Raw genomic sequence first — 22,187 nt, forward strand, 5'->3', positions numbered from 1 at the left:
CCTGAATTCAAGAGAGCTTCCAGGGAAAGCAGAGATAAAAGCGCACAGAGATAATACAGAAATATTTGATTGTTAAAATATGCAGCTTAATTGATCTGGAAACAGCAGCTGTGATTTTCTGTTCAAAGTGCATTCTGGGGAAACAAAATGAAGAGTTGCATTATAAAACTGCACCTAACAAACAAGGACAGGAAGGAAATATCACACAACTGAACAACCACACTATCTGTTTCCTACAGTAAGTCTTGTATTCAGAAGGATTTGTGGCTTCATGCTGTAGTGACCTTGCAGTCAGTTGAGTTTAGATGACTATGTCTAGCAGCATTGTTATCAACATTAGCTCTTCATATTAAAAATAAATCTTTTTAAATGTCAAAATGAAAGTTAGACAACTATCATTTAAAATTCTTAACCAGAATGTGGTCTACACTGGGGTTTTATGGTAAGGTCAGTAAGCTGCTTCACCTCCTGTCTCCTCCCACTTCCAAAGTTATATTTTAAGTCTTAAGGTTCACATCTGACAGTATACTTAGCTGAGCTGCTAATCTTTGGAATTGTGTCCATGCATTGGGTCATTTATGGAGATGACTTTGTTAATTCAGCTCTTAAACTACTTTAGCTGCAAATATAGAAATATAGGCCACAGGAAACAAGTGTGGAGGTCTCTAAGAAGACGTTGCGATATCTCACCTCAGTGTTCTACCTTTTTCCCAGTTGTACTTTTTTGCTTACTTTTACTGTTTCTGCTAACAGGCACTACACATCTCCCAAGGATGTGATCAGCCAATCTACCTTTATCGTTGATCCATTCCGATTATTGCCATTTGAACTGCCAAAGAACTATGGTTGGCTAAGTCTGTAGACAATGTTTTTGTTTTTAACATTGGTGACTTTACTTGCACTCTTTACTGTCTCATAAATGTCCTGAGAAATTCTCATGCATAGGGCTACTGAGCCCACACACTGTATCCACATTCTGTAGACTTTTTTGTGGGGGATTTTCTTCATGTCCTCACCCTCTGTCCATGGTCCAGCAGCATTCACGCAGATATTGGATTAGAGTAAATTAGCCTCTAACTGGACCATAGATAGGGCTTTGATAGTGAGTGTTTGTTTGTTCTTTGTGTGTGGGGTGTTCCTGTCACCCGATGACTGCTGGGATTGACTCTATCTTTCTTCATGACCTTTTTAAGTTTAATTGGTAAAAGATGAATGAATGGATGGACATCTAAATATCACTGCAAAAGACCTGAAACACTCAGAAGCCAGTTGTGAATAGTCAGCATCTTGAACCCCACATTTTTCTGGAAGTCCCTGACTGCTCTCCTACACTGGTTCACTGTTATCCAACAAAGAGCTACCAGCTCCTTCTGCAGCTCCTCTGCTATGAATCATACCCTTTCCACTTGTCTGCTGTGTGACGTTCTCTCTCAGTAACAACATCATTTTTACAGTCCTGCAAAGGAGGATACACTTACTTCACTGTACTCCCAGTTTTCAACATGGCAACAATGTTCTTGTGACAGCAAAAGGTGACAATGTTCAGGGAAATGCAACTGAACCTGCTGAAGGAAAACCCAAGGCTTTGTTTCATTCACGGCTTATTCAGTGGCTGATTTAAAAGCCGCCCGCTCAAAAGACAACCTTCGACGGCTTGTTTTTATGAATGACATGTTTTTACTGTAAATTTGTTTAGGATTTTTTGTTAGTGTATCGTCAAGGAACATTTCTTCTGTTTTCCCTTTTTTTCAGTCACATCACTTACATGTGAAACTGTCGTAGAATAGTAGCACATAGCAGTCCAAAAGATTTGTCATCATTTTATTAGGTCAAATTTTTTTAAAAGCATTAAACCTGTTAAAGGCATCTTTCAGGCATCTTGAAAACCTTTCCCGTTGCCATTTTGTTAAATGTCTTACATTTTATTTAATCAGGTTAGAAAGTAAGAAATTAGAAAAAAGATTGTAATTTAAAAAGCAAAAGAGAAAATCAAATTTAAAGCAAATTAGAATTCAAAATGTTGGACTGATTCAAGCTTTGAAAATAATGTCTTTTTCCAAACTGGTGGATAGACATCTGCCACAAATTCCACAAAGTGGAAAAGAAGTAGAGAGCTATCTTTGTTATTATTATATATATAGATTCAATTTTTAATTTCTTTACACCACCATGTTTTTTTTTTTCAACAAAACAGGCAACAAATGTACAGCATCGTGAGTTCAATTGCCCATGTAACCTGCATTTCCTTGGTATGTGTGGCTCAGCGGTAGACTTGATAATGATGTCGTCTTTGGCAGACAGTAGTTAGACATTCGTAAGCTCTGATATAACTCAGATTTAATGGACGTTATGATTAGGACGGCGAGACCCAGCACTCTGATGTAAATGATGAGATGATTGCAATCAAGTGAGCCAACTGTTACAAAGAGATGGTCCAGAAATTTGCAGAAGACCTGCAGCTATTCCCACGATCCATGTTCAGAAAGATTTGAGAGTTAGTCCTAGGCAAAAAGGCTAAAGCAGTAGACCAATGATATCTTTTTTTTTTTTTTTTTTTGGCTAGGTCTCGGAGTGACATAACTTTAAAAGCAGAAAACTTAAGAGCCTAAAAGAACATCAGATGCATAGATGATGGATGGATAGATAGATGGATGGATAGATAGATGGATGGATAGATAGATGGATGGATAGATAGATGGATGGATAGATAGATGGATGGATAGATAGATGGATGGATAGATAGATGGATGGATAGATAGATGGATGGATAGATAGATGGATGGATAGATAGATGGATGGATAGATAGATGGATGGATAGATAGATAGCTAGCTAGCGAGCAAGCAAGCACTTTATAAATCCCTCCGAAGTTCCCTTTGGGAAATTTAGGGTGTGAACCACTGTCACAGTGTGTGTTCCAGCACAGGTACCTCCCTCCTTTATGTTCATGTGAATATGACGACACATATGTAAGGCACTAGTTTTGCCTGATGTGTTTGTGTTTGTTTAGGTACCATATGGTTCACACACAAACACAGCAAACCTCCAGACAGCACTTGGCACGTTTTTATGTTTGAGGCTGTTTAAAAAAAATAAATAAATAAAAAAAACACAGGACTGCGACCCTCGACAAGATACGTCTGCCAATTCCTGCTCTTCACTTCGGAAGATATAGTTTGACCTACTTTAGATATCAATAGCAATATTTTCAGCTAACTCTTTCTGTGAACTTTTAATCTAAAAAGAATGAAAGGTTGTGATAACAATTTCATTTAAATCAAGAAAAACGATTGTGCCTCGCAATAATCCATAAAAAGGATATGAAGAACATGTAAAGATATTTTACGCTTTAGTAAAACAAATGCACACACACATATATATATATATATATATAGTATTTTTCTTTTCTATGTGCAAGTCACTAATGTCTTTTCTTCCATGAGCATAAAAATGATTGTAATGCAAGATGTACATTTTACAGTCAGACTAGTCCATAATATCACCAGTGCTATAAAAGCTGCATAAAAAGGACTGAGTGCTTGATTGTAATGATAATTAAAGTTGTTGAGGTGCTTGGCAGGTGTCATAAACACTGCTGTCCTGCTGATTATGATGTTTTATTGCACCAAAGACTTTCTTTTTTTTTTTTTTTTTTTTTTATGAATGAAACACTGCTGCTCATCCCTGAAAGCGATTGCTGCAAATAGCGATAGAGAAGACAGCTGGGGTCATACGTTATATTATACCTGAAGTGTTGGATTGTGTTCCTTTGGTGACTAAATTGTGGCCAGCCAAAAGTGAACTGCCTGTGGGAATAAAACAAATATGATAACGACGATAAGTACTGTACTGCATTATCAGAAAAAAAGATGTATAAAATAAGAAATGTGTGACTCAAATTAAAACAGGTGAAAATGTCTTATTCCAGTATGTTCATAACAGTAATGTTCGACAAAAGTTAGATATGTGTATAATTTGCCATCTTTTTTTTAATTAGGTGGGACATATTTATGTTGTGTATATCACACAGTATATCCTGTATGAATGATGTCCATTGTAATACACAATAATAATACACATAGTTAGAAACCAGGTATTTCTATAACTGTGAAACCAAATTAAATTTATTTCATACACATATTCTTTAAAAACAACTGACATAACTGACGGTAAAATCTGCGTCCAAATGTGAAGAACTTGACTGTAACAGTTTTGGAGAATCACACCTGCACAGACTGAGGAAGCAGCTGATGCTGCCATCGCTGCACTACAGATTAAATGGCGAGGGATCATTTGTTTTTATGTGTGAAAGGTCAACTCACAGCCTCAATTGCCATGAGTGGCTCTTTAGAGGAAAACCGGCAAAGACTGTTGATCAATAGCACTTGAGATTGCTCCCAAAAGTCTGACTCCAGCCCGGACAGTCGCTACCATTTTGATTACCCTGATGATTAATTAAAACTTGCACATCCTGCAATCAAACTGAGCCAATCAATACGGAGTGCGACAGCTGTGCGGAACTCATCAGTGTTTTCTGCCTAGTACTGCGCTCTGAGCTGCAGCGGACACAGTGTAGTGTGTGTGTGGGGGGCGGGGNTAAACAAATGTTAGTTCAGCTATAGAAGTAACGAAAAGAAAAACATCAGCGCACGTCCAGCTGTGTTCACCGCAACACGGTTGTGGTTCAGGTGTGTTATATGAGAGCAGACTCCAAAACCAATTTTAGTTTATTAGCAAATCAGGAAATGATTTATGGGCATAAGATAATGCAAAAAGAAAAATGGTATGAAAAAAAAATAGTGACGTGTAGCTGTGGCACAGAGATTATTCAGGTCAATGGTAAGAAATGTACTGTATTTGTCCCCAGGGTTAAAACAACAAGGTTTACAGACACGATCCTAAGCTGACAGATCAACCAGAGTCTGCACACAGTCTAGTTATTTCTAAATAGATTTTTAACTTTTATTAACAATTATCAACAATTTCCCCAATGTAGGATCAATAAAGTAAAATCTTATCCAATTTAGTAATTGCTCTAATCTTTCTACGTGTGTGTTATCAGTGAATCAGATTGGCGGCCGAGTTTTGTGTGTGCGTGTGTGTGTGTGTGTGTGTGTGTGTGTGTGTGTAGTCCATTTGAATTTGCAGGAGAGCCCTTATTGCACCTGCACTCCACCTAATCCTCTGTTCCTAGAAGTAGATCTCTCTCTTTTTACTGGTCTTAAAGCCCAGGTCTGTAAGTCCGAATAAATTAGCAGCAGCAGGTTAATGGTGAGTTGATATTCACAAAGAGTATGTAAATTTTTCACTTTTTAAATATAAATTATTAGTTCACATCCATTCATGCATATAGTACAGAGTGAACAACATAATGAACTAAAGCAGAGGTTTATAGAGAGGTGAACAGACTCACAGTCAGCAGATTTCTGTGGTATCTAGAATGTATTAAAGTATTGAACAATGATTCTATAAAATCTAATTAGCCCCATCATTAGACAGAGTTCAGTGTTTTTGTGGATTTATTTGAGATTATACTGAGCATGTTTAAATTTGAGGTCAACTTCTTCCTCCCCCCCCTCCTACGACTCTTTACCTCTCACAAATAGAAATCAGTGAGTGGCTGGCCTGTCCAACTGGCTGCTGCTCAGCATTGGCAGAAACGGATGGCAAAAAAAAAAAAAGAAATCCAATCTGTTCCCCTGTCTTTGTCTGTCTCCTCATCGTACAATGATAAAATCTTCTGCTTCAGGATTAGCTTGAATATGAATGACAGTATAAGGATGAGAGTGGTTTCATCATGAGACGTGGTTGAAGGCATTTCTATCAAAATCTTCATATGTGCCATGTTTTGATTTCAGTCATGTTATAATTATCATTTAATATATATTATCTCACTGTCTTTCAGTGTCATTGTGCTTCACCCAGTGTGAGGTCATACTGTATTTCGATTGGCTGTAAAGTCACGTGCAACGTTGCTTAAACAAAGTATTTATGATCAGGAATGGCACCCTGTTCTGCTAATAAATGAATACAGCCGTGAAGTGGGTCAAAGACAGAGGGTCAAATTAGCATAGAAATACGTCAATTATTTAGATCTGGCAACACTGGTGGGGCAAGAAATTGGCCTTATACTTGTGGTAGCTCGGTAATTTTATTAGGAATTGAACCAGTGAAAAGAAAATATTAAATGTCAATGAGTGACAATATCTACCCATGATCCAGCATGAACCAAACCTTTAATCACAGCTTAAGTTTTGCAACATCATAATGTCAGTAGTTATATTACTGATGATACAAAAATGTCCCATTTAACCATTATTGTTTTTTTAAATATTTTAATGGCAATGTATCTCAATCCCAGGGTGAATTCTTTAATCCTTGTCCATAATGTTCAACAACCTCACTAATCCCACCGTCCAGCAGAGCCGACACATGGCAGAGGCAGTACAGTATATAAATGTGGACAATTGTGGGGGAAAAAGGTGTTTTACCCAGTGCCAGTTGGTAGTACTACAGTAAATAAAGCCAATACATTCTCAAATCTCAACTCTGAATTTGAATTGTCATCTGTGCAGCTAACATTTGTCCTGCAATTAAAAGATGGTCAAAATTCTCCATTTCTACACTTTTATACACCTCTATGTATCTATGTATATGTTATCTAATGTGTAATATATACACCTCTATGTATATATGTATATGTTATCTAATGTGTAATATATAATTTCCTCACAGGAACATCAAATTAGGCCCAGCCCACGCTGCTTTCAAGTCACTTTTCACTTTCACTTTTCACTTTTGTGAATCAAAATGAAGAAGATGTTCTATGTAGTTATGTTGCACCTCAGATGAGGAATCAGCGTTGGTTTGTGAGTTTTACCACTGCAGAAGTATTGATTAAATTGTTGTCTAATGGTTGTTTATCTTTGCCTCTCATCAGGATGAAAATAAATATGTTTGGACCAACTCCTGCATTAGTATCACTTCAGTGAAACTCTTTCACTGTGATTAGAGTTGTATTGACAGAACACAGGTTAGAAGAAAGATTAATGTGGAATAAATGGCCGATGCTTATTTACGTGCGTAAAGTCAAATGAGAATAATGACATAAACATCAATTTCAATTCCTCCCACAAATAACACTTGCTTGTTTGTTTTGAGGTATCGTGTGCCATCCATCAAAGGGGACGAACTTTGTTTCTATCAATAAAAGCCCTCATGCATTTTTCAACATTCAAATACCTCGCAGCTCCGAGGAGGGATCTCTGTCTGTCTGGCAGCTCTGCCACAACAAAAGGATGATTCATAAATATTAGAGTAGAGTATTCCCACTCTGCTTTTTCACTCATTGCTCTCTCTTGATTTACTGTAGAGCTATGGAGTTGGACTGTTTTTCTCACAGGGGCTTTGTTGGGTTTTATAAACTCCCTGCCTGCCTGCTCGCTGTCTCTGACACTTCCCCTGAGGATCAGCCAGCATATATTTACCATTACTTTAAAGCAAGTTATCTATTCAAGAATGTGTCGAAGATTACAGAGATGCCAATGGCACACGGCAGTGTGAATACACAAGGAAGAAATCACAAAGCACAAGAAAAGGAATAATAAATGGCTACAAATTTACACAATTAATCTGAAAACAGCTGGGGAGCAAGAAAGTACCAAAAAGCATGAATAACCCAAATGGAATACTTTATGTAACGTGGTTTGTGCTAGTTTTCCACCACTGCATGTGCGCGTAGACAAACAGAGCTGCAGCATTGTTTACATAAATGATGCAAAATGTAATCCGTGGATCTTAGGTGTACACAGACAGAAGGGGGCAGATCAAGGAGATGTTTTGTCTTCGAGATAAAAACGTTGAAACGTATTTAAGCTCCGCTTGATGTCACACAAACTACAAACTGGACATTATTTTTGCTCATTTGTCCAGTAATGTCTGCATTAAAGCCAAACTCATTCAGAATAACCCTAACCCTGACCCTAAACTGAAGAAGTACCTGTTAAAGATTTAATCAATTTAGTTGATGTGAGTTACGGTTAGATTTCACTTGGGAAGTAGACACATTTGGACGTTTTGTTTGATTAGTTTATTATAATAGTGTTCCATGGTAATGTTTGCTGCAGTGTGTGTGTGTGTGTGTGTGTGTGTGTATATATATATATATATATGCATGCACTAAGATCAGGAGAGAGACATATTGTTCAGACGGTGACAGATGTGCTGCCAAACTGCTGATTGGCTAAAGATGGATATACTAGAAATCACACATCCACACAAACACACCAAAAATCAGTCACGTATGTTAAAGAGGAGCCGATGATGACAGGAACATGTTTTCACTTCCAGCAGCCATCTGGCTCACAAACTGCTTGTCCCATGGTTTTTATTGTTGTCTTCTATTTTAGGATAGGAAACAGGTGTTCTTACCAAGAATACTAATTCTTTCAGATATTAATTAAAATATTAAGTTTTAAAGTCCATCATAAGCCCTTCAGGATTTTTATTAAACATATGTTTTTTGTTCTTTTATTTTAATTCAGTCAATAGAAACACTTTTGAACTTTGAACTCTGGTATTTGTTATTTGAATTGGAATGTAAACAGTGGGCCATTGGTGTGAACTGATGTCACAGAACACACTGACTTGTACCTATGCAGTTGTACTGTCAGGTGACCTGGTGGTACCTTAACACGGCTCTGGTAAATGTGTTTGTGCTTCAGGGGGAAATTGATTTTTCAGTTTTTACAAGAATCATAAAAAGGTAAAAAAAATGCATCAAATTGCTAGACAACATTGGGAATGGATAGAAGAGTCATTTGATGGTTATAACATGTTTTATCTATATACAGTAGACTTCCTATTTGACAAGTTAGAGAGGATTCTTATTTGACAAACTGACAAATAACTCCAGTGTTTCAGCTACAAATTCTTAAAATACGATTTGCTGAGAGACTCGATTTTTTTTTTTTTTTTTTTTTTGAGACTTTCTAAGCAACAGACCCAGAAAGTGAAAAACATTCGTTTGGTGTTGTCTTCATAATCGCCGTTAGACGGCTGTGACCAGATGGCAGAGATGCTCCTTTGGACAAACTCCAGAGCCACTCCTGTTCTCCGGGGAGATTTCTCTGTGAAATCTAACTGTGGATCTGCCAAAAAAATTCAATGGTATTCACATATGCCCAGAAAAGTTGCTGCAGGCTTTTATTGTCGTTGATGTAGGCTTCAGAATTGAATTTCTCCGGAGTCAAAGTCGTTCAGTTTGAATATCTGCCATCCACTCACCCCAGGATCTGGATATGGAGAGGAATGCAGAGAGCTTGAGCTCCACAGGATGCATGCCTAGCAGAAAATGTACTTTAGAAAAATAAATGAGGAAAAATAAATGTAACTATTATTTACAGACTTTGAGAGAGCATGGGCGTTGAGATGGTTTCCTCTAAAAACTTCTTCCAGGCCTTATCTCAACAGTGATGTGCACCAACCTTTCAAATACTTCCAGCCTGTATCATTTAGTCTCAGTGGAGCTGAAACACATTCATATCAGAGAGGCCTTTGTCAAAGTCAAGGTTGCAGGGGATGACTTATTGTTTTTGATGGAGCCTAGCACTCTGGGTGGCGCCGTGGTGGTGTTTCATGCCTGTCCTACACAGTCCTTGATTAAAGACAGCAATAACAGCGTAGCTATGCTCCAGCATTAACCCCTCTGAATTAGAGTGGAGCAGACAGAGGCAAAGGAGACAGGAGAGACAACATTGATGTTTAACATTCAGACTGTGACAACCATTTCAATCCCAGACGACCTCAGTGTTTGGTCTCTGCTCACCACTTGTTTTTTGTATTTGGAAGAAAAGAAAATCAAATATTGTCAACATTAATATAAGCAGTTTAAATCATCATTATAAACAATTCACTCTTTTCTTGGTAGTACAAAGAACTCCAAGAACTAGTCATTGATTAAAAAATCCGATAAAACCTTTTTCATTATCTTGTAAATATGAAGCTACCTGGTGTGTATAGTAGTACTGTTCATTTATTATGATGACCATTACTATAGAACTCTTCCCATGGTAATAGAAATCACTGTTTTTGACATGAACAAAGAAAAAAAAGGGAGGACTCTTTATTGTTTTCTTGTCACCATTTCTCCTTGGTATACAAGACAAGCCACTTACGCTGCTTTTGTAATGGGAGTTTGCTTCTTGTATGTTGTGGCGTGTGTGTCTGTGCCTGTGAACCCATGTTTGTGTGTAGAGGTGTTGTGTTATGTGTCAGGCAGTAAAGCCCGTCGTAGAAAAGCATTAAATGTGGCAGTTTAGCAGAAATGTCAGAGACAGAGAGTGTTAAAAAGCCATCACTGATGTTTCCGTTGACACTTCCTTTACATCATTATTGTCTAGCTCACCACTCTGCCAGTGATGGTGCCCTCAGGCACCGAATCTCACGCATGTGTAAAACTGCTCTTTTGTCTGAGTAGAGTCCTCGCAGAGCATTTGTGTAACAGAGAGCTGTAAACCACCAAAATCCATCAGTGGAATAAATGAAGCTGTTAATGCGTCAGAGTCTGTGTCTATAAAACAAGGCTGTGGAGAGCACGCCTAGAATAAAATGAATGTTTTCTTTTTTTTATTTTTATGATCAAGTAACTGACATCTTGGTCCTGAATGCCGTAATGCATGGATTGTAAAATTTTAGTTAAAATAACTTTACTTTTTCCATCATCCAGCAGATATTAGTGCCAAAATCAATCATTTCTGTGGCACTTTATGATTTGTAAGTGAAATATTTTTAGCCAGTGTTTGCAATAAATGTTGGCAAAAGACAATTATCTCAAATGTATATATATATATATATATATATATATAATGTATGACAAAACACCCATTTGGATATATACAGATCAAAGGTTTAGTTGTTAGTGTTAGGTTTGTCTGAAAAACTTGGGAAATGGGGGTCAGACAACATGTGCAGTGTCCTTAAATGTTTTGTGTGTGGGTGTGCCTATGTGAGAGGGAGTGAGAGTAGGAGAGATGAGGGCCACATTAAAATAAAGAGCTCTCAAAGGATAACATTTTTGGACCATGTCTTCTCTCAGGAAACGGCGGAGCATTTAGAAAGAGTGCTTTACGACAGTCGGCTTGATTCTGCACTCAAACATCATTAGTGTTAATGTCAAGATAATGTCTGTCATATCCTGCTCTGTCTTACTTGACATTTTCAGAAACACATTTTATGTGGAGAATATGTGAGGCATCAGAGGACAGACAAGTTCTCACAGAAATGAGCAGACATCTGCGTTTTCTCCACTGGCTATAAATACATTTGTCTCTCTTTATCTCTGTCTGTCTCGCTCGGTGGTCCATCTATGATGACCCCTTCCCCAGAGAGCCGCCCTCGATTCAACTCATTCCCTCAGGGAAGAGCCACGTTAGGTGCGATCAGTCTTACAACACAATGTTCGACAAAGTCTCAAGCTGCAAACTGAATTTTGAGGCTCGCGTGGGGAATAGAAAACCTCAAAGAACATCTCTGAAGTTCCTCAGTCTTTCTGGGGAGAGACGGACTCATCTGTCACATGATTCTTACTTCAATCTGAGAAGTGGAGCGGCGGGCCATCGGACACCTGCCACTTACTTGTCAACACAGACTCAAAGACATTCTCACACATTGTGCGAGCTGCTCAGAGCTGCTGATAAGAACACATCCTCACATCAGATGTAAAAGCCCACGGTGGCTGGCCTACATAGAACAGTCACCTTGTGCATGAATCAATGCACTCAATCATGTGTAACAAATAAGAGTGGACTATTAAAATCTGAAGGAGAAGATTTGTCAAGTACGAAAGCTCTTTCATCTCTATCGACTTGTCGACCTTATCTTGTTATTTGTGACGTTTTGTAGAATCCAACTTGGCAATAGTTGGAGTCTTTTCTTACAAAACTTACTCTAAATTTACTGGACATTGACTTAAAGTCAATCTACTGGTTTAGAATTTTTATTTTTTCTTACTGACTTTAATGTATAACAAAGGGCCAACTGAAGGAGGAATGTGCTGAGCACTGAAAAAAAGAGAGATTTTTTTTTTCTTTTTCATTAATTCCATTTCTCACTAATTAAAAAGAGCCTTCCTAGGTTTTAGGATCAAACTCTTGTCCTGTCAGGCATTAGCAGTATGCTGTATATTGGTGGATCCTTTTTAATTGTATTAAAAATATATTCAGTATCATCAACTTTCTGGACAACTTTCAGAAAATATCTGAGAACACAGCTCACCACTAGAGCCAGTATATGAGTATTGGTACTAACATTGTTATATGTATTTTAACTAGTGATTCTTTTCACTAGTTGGGGCAGAGAAAAATATTTCCCAGAACTTGTTTTATGGCCAAGTCTGATGCTGTAAAGTTCAAGTTTAATAATATACTGTTAATATTTCATTGGTCTGAAACTATTGTTTATTCACCGGTAAAAGTTTCTGTGTTTGTGTTTTTAACGATGTAAGGCAAAATAATAAAATAACTCTTACACTAGGTGGCAGAATTGTCGGAGGAGATGTTATGTCACAGTAATAGTTAGTAAAAGTTAATTGTAAGTAAAATGAGAAATGGCATTTTTCTAACATAAAACATGAGTATTAGTCATTGTTCAAAGTTGTTGTGGAAAAGCGATATAGATGTTAGTCACGTCAGAATGTAGTCAAAGGTTATGTGGTTATTGAGAAGACATTACTTTCTGCTTTCGCCTGCTTCCTGTGTACACTCCATGTCCTGTGAGCCACGGCCATTTTGTTCCTACATCCATTAAACATTTTCTTAGCACACTGGTCTATCTCTCAGAGTTGATTAAAAGCATTGCCGCAGCACACGTACTGATCAATGCTATCGGCTGGTTGATGGAACAGGGTGTGATTGCCCATGGAAACATTGTGTTTAGTTCCTTATTAGCATGTGAGCTCACATTCCCAGCGGGGGGTCGGCTTCATCATCACCGTCTCCCGCTCTCAGCAGTAACCATGGGGTGGTGGAGCCTGTCAATAGGTTTCTTTGACCCAGCCACACAGCCACTGAATCTGTCTTTGAAGAACATCTTTGTGCTTGTGATCATTAGGACTGAAGGAGCAGCATCTCTGGCTGACAGAATCTCACACATCACCTATACATAAAACAGTGATTATCATTAACCTTGAGTGTCACCATGGAGAATTCATGACGGGAAGAGCAATAAAGCTGATAATAATGGCACCTTTAGGTGTGATCCACTCCAATGGCAATAATATTAGTGAAAAACAGAGTAAAACAACTTAAAAGCAAATCGTTAGTAAAGAAAAAAAAAGTCTTACTCATTCCTTTCTTGTCTTCCTGAAATGATTGCCTACGGGTGCCTTGGAGGAATAATTTTCTTTAGTTCAGTCTTCTGGATTCACCTCGAAGCTTGGGTTTACTGAGGTGACTGCACTGGGAAGGCTTTTTTTGCATTAAATTTACTGATGTTACACAAAAACGCAAAAAGCCCCCTGTGTTGCGTGTATGATTGACAGCTAGGTGCTCCAATAAAAACTCTGAAATGAAAACCTCACAGTCACAAACATTGTTTGTTTCTCTCTGTTTTAAAACAGTTTAAAAATGTCATTAAATTACAATAGATATAAAAGGGTCATCAAGAAAATGATAATAATTCCTATTAATTAGTTGACAGGATGCTATAAGGACATATATACAAACCGAGATAGTTTCAAAACCAAAAGTTCTCCCAGTCTTTTTCTGGGGATCCTCTAAAAGTTATGGATGACTTTCCATGTTTTATACAATTATTAACTCCAGGATAGAATGGAAACTCCTTTATTAAAAAGGAGCTAAGGATGGATGACTGGGTCATCAAAAAGCCATCTTCCACAGAAAAGTTTTTTCTTTTTTTCCTTCACTTTCTGACCTCAAGACAGTAGTTGTCTCCAGCAATGAGAGTAAAAAAAAAAGTCTGAATTGTGTAGCACTGTAACTGTTTTAAACTGACTCCATCACAGAAAACAGAAACACACAGATACAAAAACTAAAATGATCACTCTTTGAAATCTAAGCCACTTTTTAAATGTTATTTAAGTAATTTATACACTTAATAAACACTAAAATAATCGTTCACACTGCGCACTGTGTGCTCGGCCATTACAGAAACCGTCTGAGTGAAACAATATAAAGAGCAGAGTCCAGACAAACCCAATAGATCTTCTCAAATTATTTCTCTGCTTTGTCTTTTTCTCTGTCTCTGCAAGATAGAATCTGATTGTTCTTAATGAGGGTTTGGAGTGAGCAAAGGAGAATCTTTTTTTTTTTTCTTTTTTACAGCAGGCGGTCCCTAAGATACAGAAAAGTATAATTAGAAGTTTAAACGTGGACTTCACAGGCTCTGCTTCTGTCCTCTCAAACTGTGTCTCAGTCAGTGGGGAGATGCTGAGATAGAAAGTGTTTTTCACTTTAACAGCTTCTTCTGGTATATTCGGATTTATTTTCTAACCTAAATATGATGTTGTTGTTTTTTTTTTTTTTTTGTTTGTTTTTGAAATTCAAATGGCACATCACCTAGTCAGTGGTGCATGATGATATTTCATGCAAGAACTTACTTTTACTTTTTAACAACCATCTCTTTTTGCAGAAGTTTTATGCCCCATTAATGGAGGTATTAAACCTATCTGACATCAGTTCATTGACAATTTACTTCTGTTTGGGCAGTTTGAGAACCATCAGTACTAAAGAGACAGTTTGAAGGAGGAAAAGAATTCTGCAAGAACAAAGGAATGTATTATTTTTCTTGAGGTAGCAAGAAAAAGAACAAATATCCATGCTTTTTTTTTTGCATTTTGTTTTATAGTCCTAAAGGTGGTAACACACCTGCCATGACCATGATTACTATTAATGTGAACCAAAAAGGTTGCAATGATGTTCATTATTATTTTTACATAAACCTTCACTCCTTTGACTTTTCCCAGATAAGGAAGGTTGCAGTGCTCTCTGCGCCTTAGCATCGCCCACTGCAGTGTCCCAGGTACTTCTTCATGCAGAATTTGATTAATAGATTAATTCCAACCTAACATGCACTTATTCATTGTTTTTCTCTGGTGGGATCTGGCAGTTGGAAGTGTTGATTAATGGGATTGAGTGTTGATATGGTAATCTGCACGTTTCAAATTCATGACCTATTTCATGCACTCCTTATAGAGTAAAAAAAATAATAATACCAGCTCCGGTTGTTATGTATTCTCTCTTATATTATATCTACGGTAAAAGACTGGTCTGCAGAAGCCGCAGCACTATTCCCCTGAGCCAATTTGTTTATATCTGCACTAAAGTGCTGGTGTCACATTAGGTATGGCAGACTGGCGACAGGAGAGAACATATTTAGCGTGGAGCCTTCAGTTGGTGACTGCTCCCCACTTCCTCTCTGTGCATTCTTAACTAATGAATTGGTCTAATTAGTGGGCCAATTTACTATATCAGGAGCAGTGCCATCAGCTCAGAGGCTTTATAAAGCTACTCTTTAGTGCTTAAGTCTTGACAGTTGACAGAAGGTGTTGGCTCTTGGGAGTCTGTCACCTCTCACCTGTCAGTGTCAACGGGCTTTTCCAACACTTGAAAAAACCTGCTGACACCATATCCTTGTCTGCAGTGGGGGGAATACTATTAGTGTTAGGTCATTGACTGAAAAGTGTTTTTTCCATGTCACAGTTCATGGGACTTGACATCTGCCACTTCCCAAGCAAAAGTTGAGATTTACAGAATGAAGTTTATGGGTAAAATGACAAGCCCAGTGCGCCACTGCATATTTATAGTCACAGTCAGTAGATACATTTTCTTCTTTTGTGAGGCATTCGCCACTTCCCTGTGCAAGACAAACTGTATTTTAGTTTATTTAAAATAAATAAATCCACAATTAATTCCATAAAATAGATTAAGAAAAGAAACAATGTGTTTATGGCGACGAGGCACAAAGTGTTTTGTGAAATCCCATCAGCCTTGAATGAATACCACTGTGAAGGTTGAAAGGATACAGTAGCAGGAAAGCTGATAAGGCCTTCGCTGGCATTTATTATACTTTTGAAGGTCTGACGCTGCATTTTTTCATTAGGCTGTGCATTCTCTTTAGCAAAGTTTAAATGAAAGACTGAAGCTCATCTATCTCTTCATATCTGCACTTCATATCCTCTGAAAGTCATGGAGTCAGTATCAAGGTGGGCAGAAAAGAAACACTGAATTCTCCTATAGCTGAAGGGATGGTATATACAGTATGTATCAAGTTTCTGACTCCTCTGTTTTTCAAAGGAGTTAAAAGACTTGTTTTCTGACTTCATTTGTTTAAGAGAATACTATTAGAAAACACTTTTCTGCATTTTAAGGAAAAGCAAAATCCCTTTGAACCTGTAGGATTGGTGTTTACCGGTTGTTTGTTTTTTAAAGCCTTCAAAGTCAGGTTTGCTCTGTGCAAGTACGTTCTGCCAACTCCCCTGAAGCACTAATGTGCTTCACAACAATCCTCTAAAGAAGCTTATTGACAACAACACAATCTTGTCACTAAAGTTAACAAGGTCTTTGTAGTTAAAGACACACACTAGAGATAGAATCAGACAAACCAGCTGCAGTCTCTTCTTTTAAACTCATGTCAAACTCTTCTTAACACCTAAAGGCCAGAGCCTGCGTCACTGATTAGAAAATGCTATATACAGTACATATATGTATGTGTATATATTTATGTCTATATATGTATTTTTTTAAAACAAAATAGATAGCTTCAGTTGCTTAAAAGTTATAAAAATGACACTTGGGTTTTCTCACAGTATTTTTTTTTTCAAACTGTATTTAGTTGGCCAGGTACACCATGGTCACAGCCAGGTGCCCAGGTCAGTTAGTAACGTCTGTTTCGACAGTACATTTCAAATGTCCACAGTTGAACCACTGTGCTGTCCACAGACCGGTCAGAGAACAATTATTAAGTCAAAAATAATTAATTGCACAGTCCCTTAGAAAACATTCTGTTCATTGTATGTTCCAGTGACCATAAGGTGGTATTAGTACATGTGATACATTTTTCATAGTATACTTTACGTTTGTATGTTAATAGTCAGAAAAAAACAGAAACAGAAATAAAAAAGTAAGCTTTTTATATGTACATATATCTGTGTTCATATATTTCTTTACTTAGCAACATCCAGTGTTTTTGCTAAATCCTGGATATTCCTTGTTTACTCTAACACATAGAGTACAGAAAGATTGATCCTGTGAGAAGAAAGAATCCTCAGACCAGTTTTTTGTACAACTAGAGCAAGGACACCTGAGACTAAATCTTGCTTCATTACCATATTAGAAAATCTGCAGCCCGGGATGGAACAGGCTCTGAAGGATCCATGATGCTTTGTTTCAGTGAATATTCCTAAAGCCTGATCAGCTGAAGAAGGAAGGAAAAAAGCTGAAAAAAAAGGGAAAACCTTGAAGTGGCCTGCTCAGCCTGACCTTGTGTCTTTCATCGTTGACCCCTGGCTGGAGGAGCCAATCAGAAAGTGCTTTTCCCAAGGGGTGGATGAGCCAACTGCAGTGTTCAGCACTTGGAGCCATGTGTCCTCCTGTGATGAAAGACCACTTTGATCACTGGGATGATGCACCTAAGAAATTAAACACGGCAGAATTTATTTATATAATTAGGGACTTTGTGGGCATAAAGGCTCAGAGGAGGGTCTGTGTCAGTTCTTCCTGAAACATTCAGGTGGTTAATCCTGTTGTTGTGTTTGTCGTGGTGTGATGACACATAACACTTTTATATTTAGCCTGCCTGTGTGTTGTTTTTCTTGTTATTCCTTGCTCACGTCTTGTCCTTTCAGCGATGCAACCTTTCCCCACAGCTGACAAGACACTAGAGGAAGAGCAAAAGCTGTCGTTCACTGATCTCCCCATTAGACACAGTCAGTGTTCCCATGCCATTGTCACCTTTGCAAATCCCACTAAGCTTCTAATGAGTTTTTTTTTTTTTACGGGTTTGAAGAAGAGGGAGCTAATTAGCCGTTCCCTCGTTCTCTCCACTGTCATTTTTAATATTAATTTAAAACAGGACCACCTGAGAGCCAGCTCCATCCCTGTTGATGAAAAGAAGTTGTCATCTTCTATCGACACTGCTCTGTTGCATAAAAACAGAAATGTAGAAAAGGAAAATATATTTGTGTAAAAACAAAAAAACTAGCTGTTATCCAAATAAAAAATATGAAGAGTTTAAACAAAAATTGTGTTGCATCTCTGACATTTCAAAACTAATGAAATGAAAATTCTTATTCAGGTCTCATTGATGGAATAAAATGAAGGTCGTCCATGAATGTTGTTTCATTAACTCGGAACAAAAATTTAGAATCAACTGGTAAGAGTTACAGGAGAAAAAAATTGAAAAATCAAACACTTAACACAAGACCAAGTTAACAAGACACTAACTAACTGAGAAACTCAAATGATTCACAAACTGTGAACTGATAGGAGAAAAATGTGGGAGACAAAAAAAGGAAATGAAAAGATCTCAGCATTTTCTAATAGAAAGAAAATTCATTGTTTTTATCCTGGCATGTGGCCACATGATGTTGAACTTCTATTCTTATAAATATGAATAAGTATATAAAAGATAATATCACTGAGCATGATGACCAACAAGGTCTGGTGTGTTGCAGGTGGGCGCTGCAGAAATAAATGGGTTTTTCGTTGTCAACAATGAGAACTTTCAGTTTCTGGGTGTTGTTTTTCTATATAGTTGGCATCAAGGTGTGAAGTGATATTATTTGAAATTATTTTCCTCCAAAGTGTTAGAATATAGTTGTTTATAACACATTGACGGAGCGATGAAATAGCGTTGATGTGCTACGTTCACAGTCTCTCCGGGCGAATGCCTGTGTTTTTAATGCTTTTATTAGAATGTGTAACTTTGTGTGTCCTGTCAGTGGGGCACCAATGCGTGCATTTGTGAGACATGTTCAACAACAGAAACTCATTTGGAGAAAACCTCTGAATGTGCTGATGAAAGCAGGTAGTGCTTACGCAACCGTAAAGTTGAACAAACACATAAAGCGTCACTTTAGCTGAGTTAGCCTCGGGCAGGGAATTAAAACAAACACAGACATTAAAGGTATGCCGTTATCACGTTGCCTGCACACTTTACTGCACCATTTAAATGTCGGACTTTCTCTCTGCTACAGGGAGGAAATGGAGGAATTGTGTAAGAAGAGGTGAATCTGAATTGCACTCTGTTTATTTTCTAATTTTCTTATTTAGTGAATGTGGGGTGATTCTGCAAATAACAATAAAGACTTGAACGAGCATAAACCTTCCACTCAGAGTTGGTAAACACTTAAAAGTCTGCTTCCTTAAAATTACCACTGACAGAGATGTTATGTATGAGGATTTTCAGCTGTCCAAATTAGTTACTGAGCATAAAGCCAGCCCCAAATGCTTTTAGGAGATCAGCCAATCAAATCAATGGGGCAAAAGGCAACAGTGAACCTTTATCAGAGCCTCGCCGAACATTACGTAGAAAAAAAGAATCACAAATTAGCTGCAACAATTCAACTGGCCATCACACTAGACATCAGGATGTAATGGATCCTGATTTCCACTGAAACCACACAGGCAGGAAAATAAGCCAAACTCGTGCGTGTTTACCAATAAACAACATGTAGAAATAACAGGCAGAGTAGAGCTTTGAGTATAGAGTAGAGTACGGTACTACAGCAACATCTGGATGCTAACATCCAAAGATGAAAATGTATTTATTCATTTGACACTTTCAGTCAAAGATAAGAAGGCTGCTGTTCAACTTATCTTTGTAGTGTTTTTTTGGATATTGATACAAGGTTGTTTTTATAAAATCATAAATTTGATTTATACCTGTACAGTACCAATTTGTTTTGAATAGCCTTGAAGAGATAAGTTGAACAGAAGGCACTGTTTAAAAAAACCACACATGCAAGAATACCCATTTTTGTGAGAAACATAAAATATTCAACAATCAACACGAAATTAAACCAAAGACTCCAGGCGGCATCAGTCAGACAGCGGCTCCGCACCAGCACTTTTGAAAATACTCATTAAATTTGCAACTTGTCAGCAGTTTTGCACATAAAATTGCTCCCCTGATATTAGACAATCATCAGACTAAAACTAATATTCATTTTGCCACAGCATCAGCGCGGTTCTTACAAAGCTGCCGTGTCACACTAAATGGAATTTGAGTGAGGCACAGTGAAGCAAAAACGAAAAGCGCCAAACTACTTTGGTACTAACAGGCAGCTTGTATTTAAAAGTAACTGCACTGCTTGACACGCGTATGCACCATGCATTATTTGTGTGGAAGGGTATTTACTTCTGCAATGTGTTTTGCCACTAGAGCAAATGCAGGATTTGCAGCAGTGGGTGTGCAGTCGTCACAACAAATAAACATCTGGTGATGAATGTGGAGAACAGGGAGTGAAGTGAAAAAACAAAAAAAAGCACCAGCTCATTTTAACTCATCAAACCTTTAAAAGGCATCAAAAGAACATCTTGGATTATTGACGCCTTAGAGAACGGAGACGCGTTTCAAAATGATCCCACCTCCCTAATCTGTAAACATCCAGCAATTGTTGTCACAACAGAAATTCTCAAATCATCTTAGTGCATAACAGTCTTTTTAGCAAAACTGGGTCATTTTGGTTAGATTACCTATTGCGGAAGACTTTTAATTTCTTCCCCCTCGGCTGGCACTCAAACACTTTCTAAAATAGGAAATGAAATCTGGACAAGTGGCTTAACAAATGAGCAAAAGCATAAACCGCACTGCTGCGGGGGGAGGAATGTAGGCTGTGGAGATGTTTGTATAGGCGACAGCACGGAATAAAATTAAACAAATGCAATGCAATGGCAGAGAAAGAGTGAGGAATGTAATAAAAAAGAACCTTTGAAATGAAGTGTACAAGGATTTTCATCAGAGAAAGAGAGAAAAGAATCTCTGAGCAGAGGCTTTTAAATTTGTCCAAAGTTATTTGGCGTCATCTAACTGTCAGGATAGGGTCGAATACAAAAGGTTTGTTTTTCTTTTTCATTTGATTTTTCCTTTTTAAATATTTAGGTAAATACTACAGATACTATACCTACAATCATCACTACAGCAATATCTTTAAATTTTGATACACCAAAATGGATTTATTCATACTCTATATATGTGTATATATAACAGTCACAGCTTTATCAGACAGACAGTGATTTGAACATGACACTCAGTGTTTGATGTTCACCCTCCAGCAATGATTTGAAAATTTGAATTAAAAAAAAGAATAAAATAGTTAAGAGAAAAAAAGTCAAATCATTGTAATGTTGTCAGGACTCTCCTTGAATACTTTGTTCCGTTGTGTATTGAGCTTCTGCTCTGGCTGGCTGTGTGTTAAAAGCACATTATTGACATAATGTTACAGAAACACAGGTTCCACAGCTGGTCTTGAAAAAGCAGTCATCAAACAGCCATCGAGAACAGATGCACAGTGTTGTCCAGGTTTAAGCAGGACTACATTTGTGTCTATTTGTATACTGTGTACAAGCTGAGGAAAAAAGCAGGTGTTAAATCTTTAATTAAGCCACAGTCACAGCTTTTTTAAATAATGCAAGATCATTTGTGAGCAGCAAAGCCTTAACCCTTAGTCTCCCTTAAATTGCTCACTTATATATTCGCTTTAAATTTTAATTCTCCAAGTAAATTATTTAAACTTTGTACGCTTGGCTCTAACTTCTGGATCCATTACTACCTCTGCATGTCACAGAAAGTTTGTGAGCAAGTCACTTCACAGTCACTCATTTCACAAGTCTCCTCTAAACCTGTGCAGTACTCTGGTTTAAAGGGCTTTTCTTAGAGAGTTGAACAAAACTAGTCTAAACCTCAACAGTCATAGTTGTAAACTTAAGTTAAAATATATAGGCATATTTGATAGAAACTGTTGCCCATTCTGGGTCCACACTCCCTATTTTATAGTCAATGAATTTGTGTGAATTTATTTGTGATTTCTTTTCTTGCCGCCATGAAGGAACTTCAGTACAGAGTGATCCTTCAAAAATATATAAAATAATTGCGTGACTATTGGACCTTGAGGACACACATGCAACACTAGAAATATAAATGTTGTTAATATAATGGTCACAATCACTGCCA

The 22,187-nt window shown here is 37.5% G+C and overlaps 1 long non-coding RNA gene across 4 annotated transcripts in view; it reads left to right on the forward strand.

The window, feature by feature from the left end:
• LOC112487972 (uncharacterized) overlaps window positions 1–22,187 on the forward strand; it is a 91,803-nt gene that overhangs the window by 4,468 nt on the left and 65,148 nt on the right. Inside the window, exon 3 of one of the 4 annotated variants that reach the window (XR_003051597.1) lies at window positions 17,349–18,210. The exons of 2 other annotated variants lie outside the window; for them this stretch is intronic. This is a non-coding gene — a long non-coding RNA (uncharacterized LOC112487972). Of the gene's footprint in view, window positions 1–17,348; window positions 18,211–22,187 lie in introns of those variants that run through there. One more of the 4 variants, XR_003051600.1, reaches the window with a different exon arrangement.

Source organism: Cynoglossus semilaevis, chromosome 13 (genome assembly GCF_000523025.1).
Source record: "Cynoglossus semilaevis isolate Cse_v1.0 chromosome 13, Cse_v1.0, whole genome shotgun sequence".
Classification (NCBI taxonomy): Eukaryota; Metazoa; Chordata; class Actinopteri; order Pleuronectiformes; family Cynoglossidae; genus Cynoglossus; species Cynoglossus semilaevis.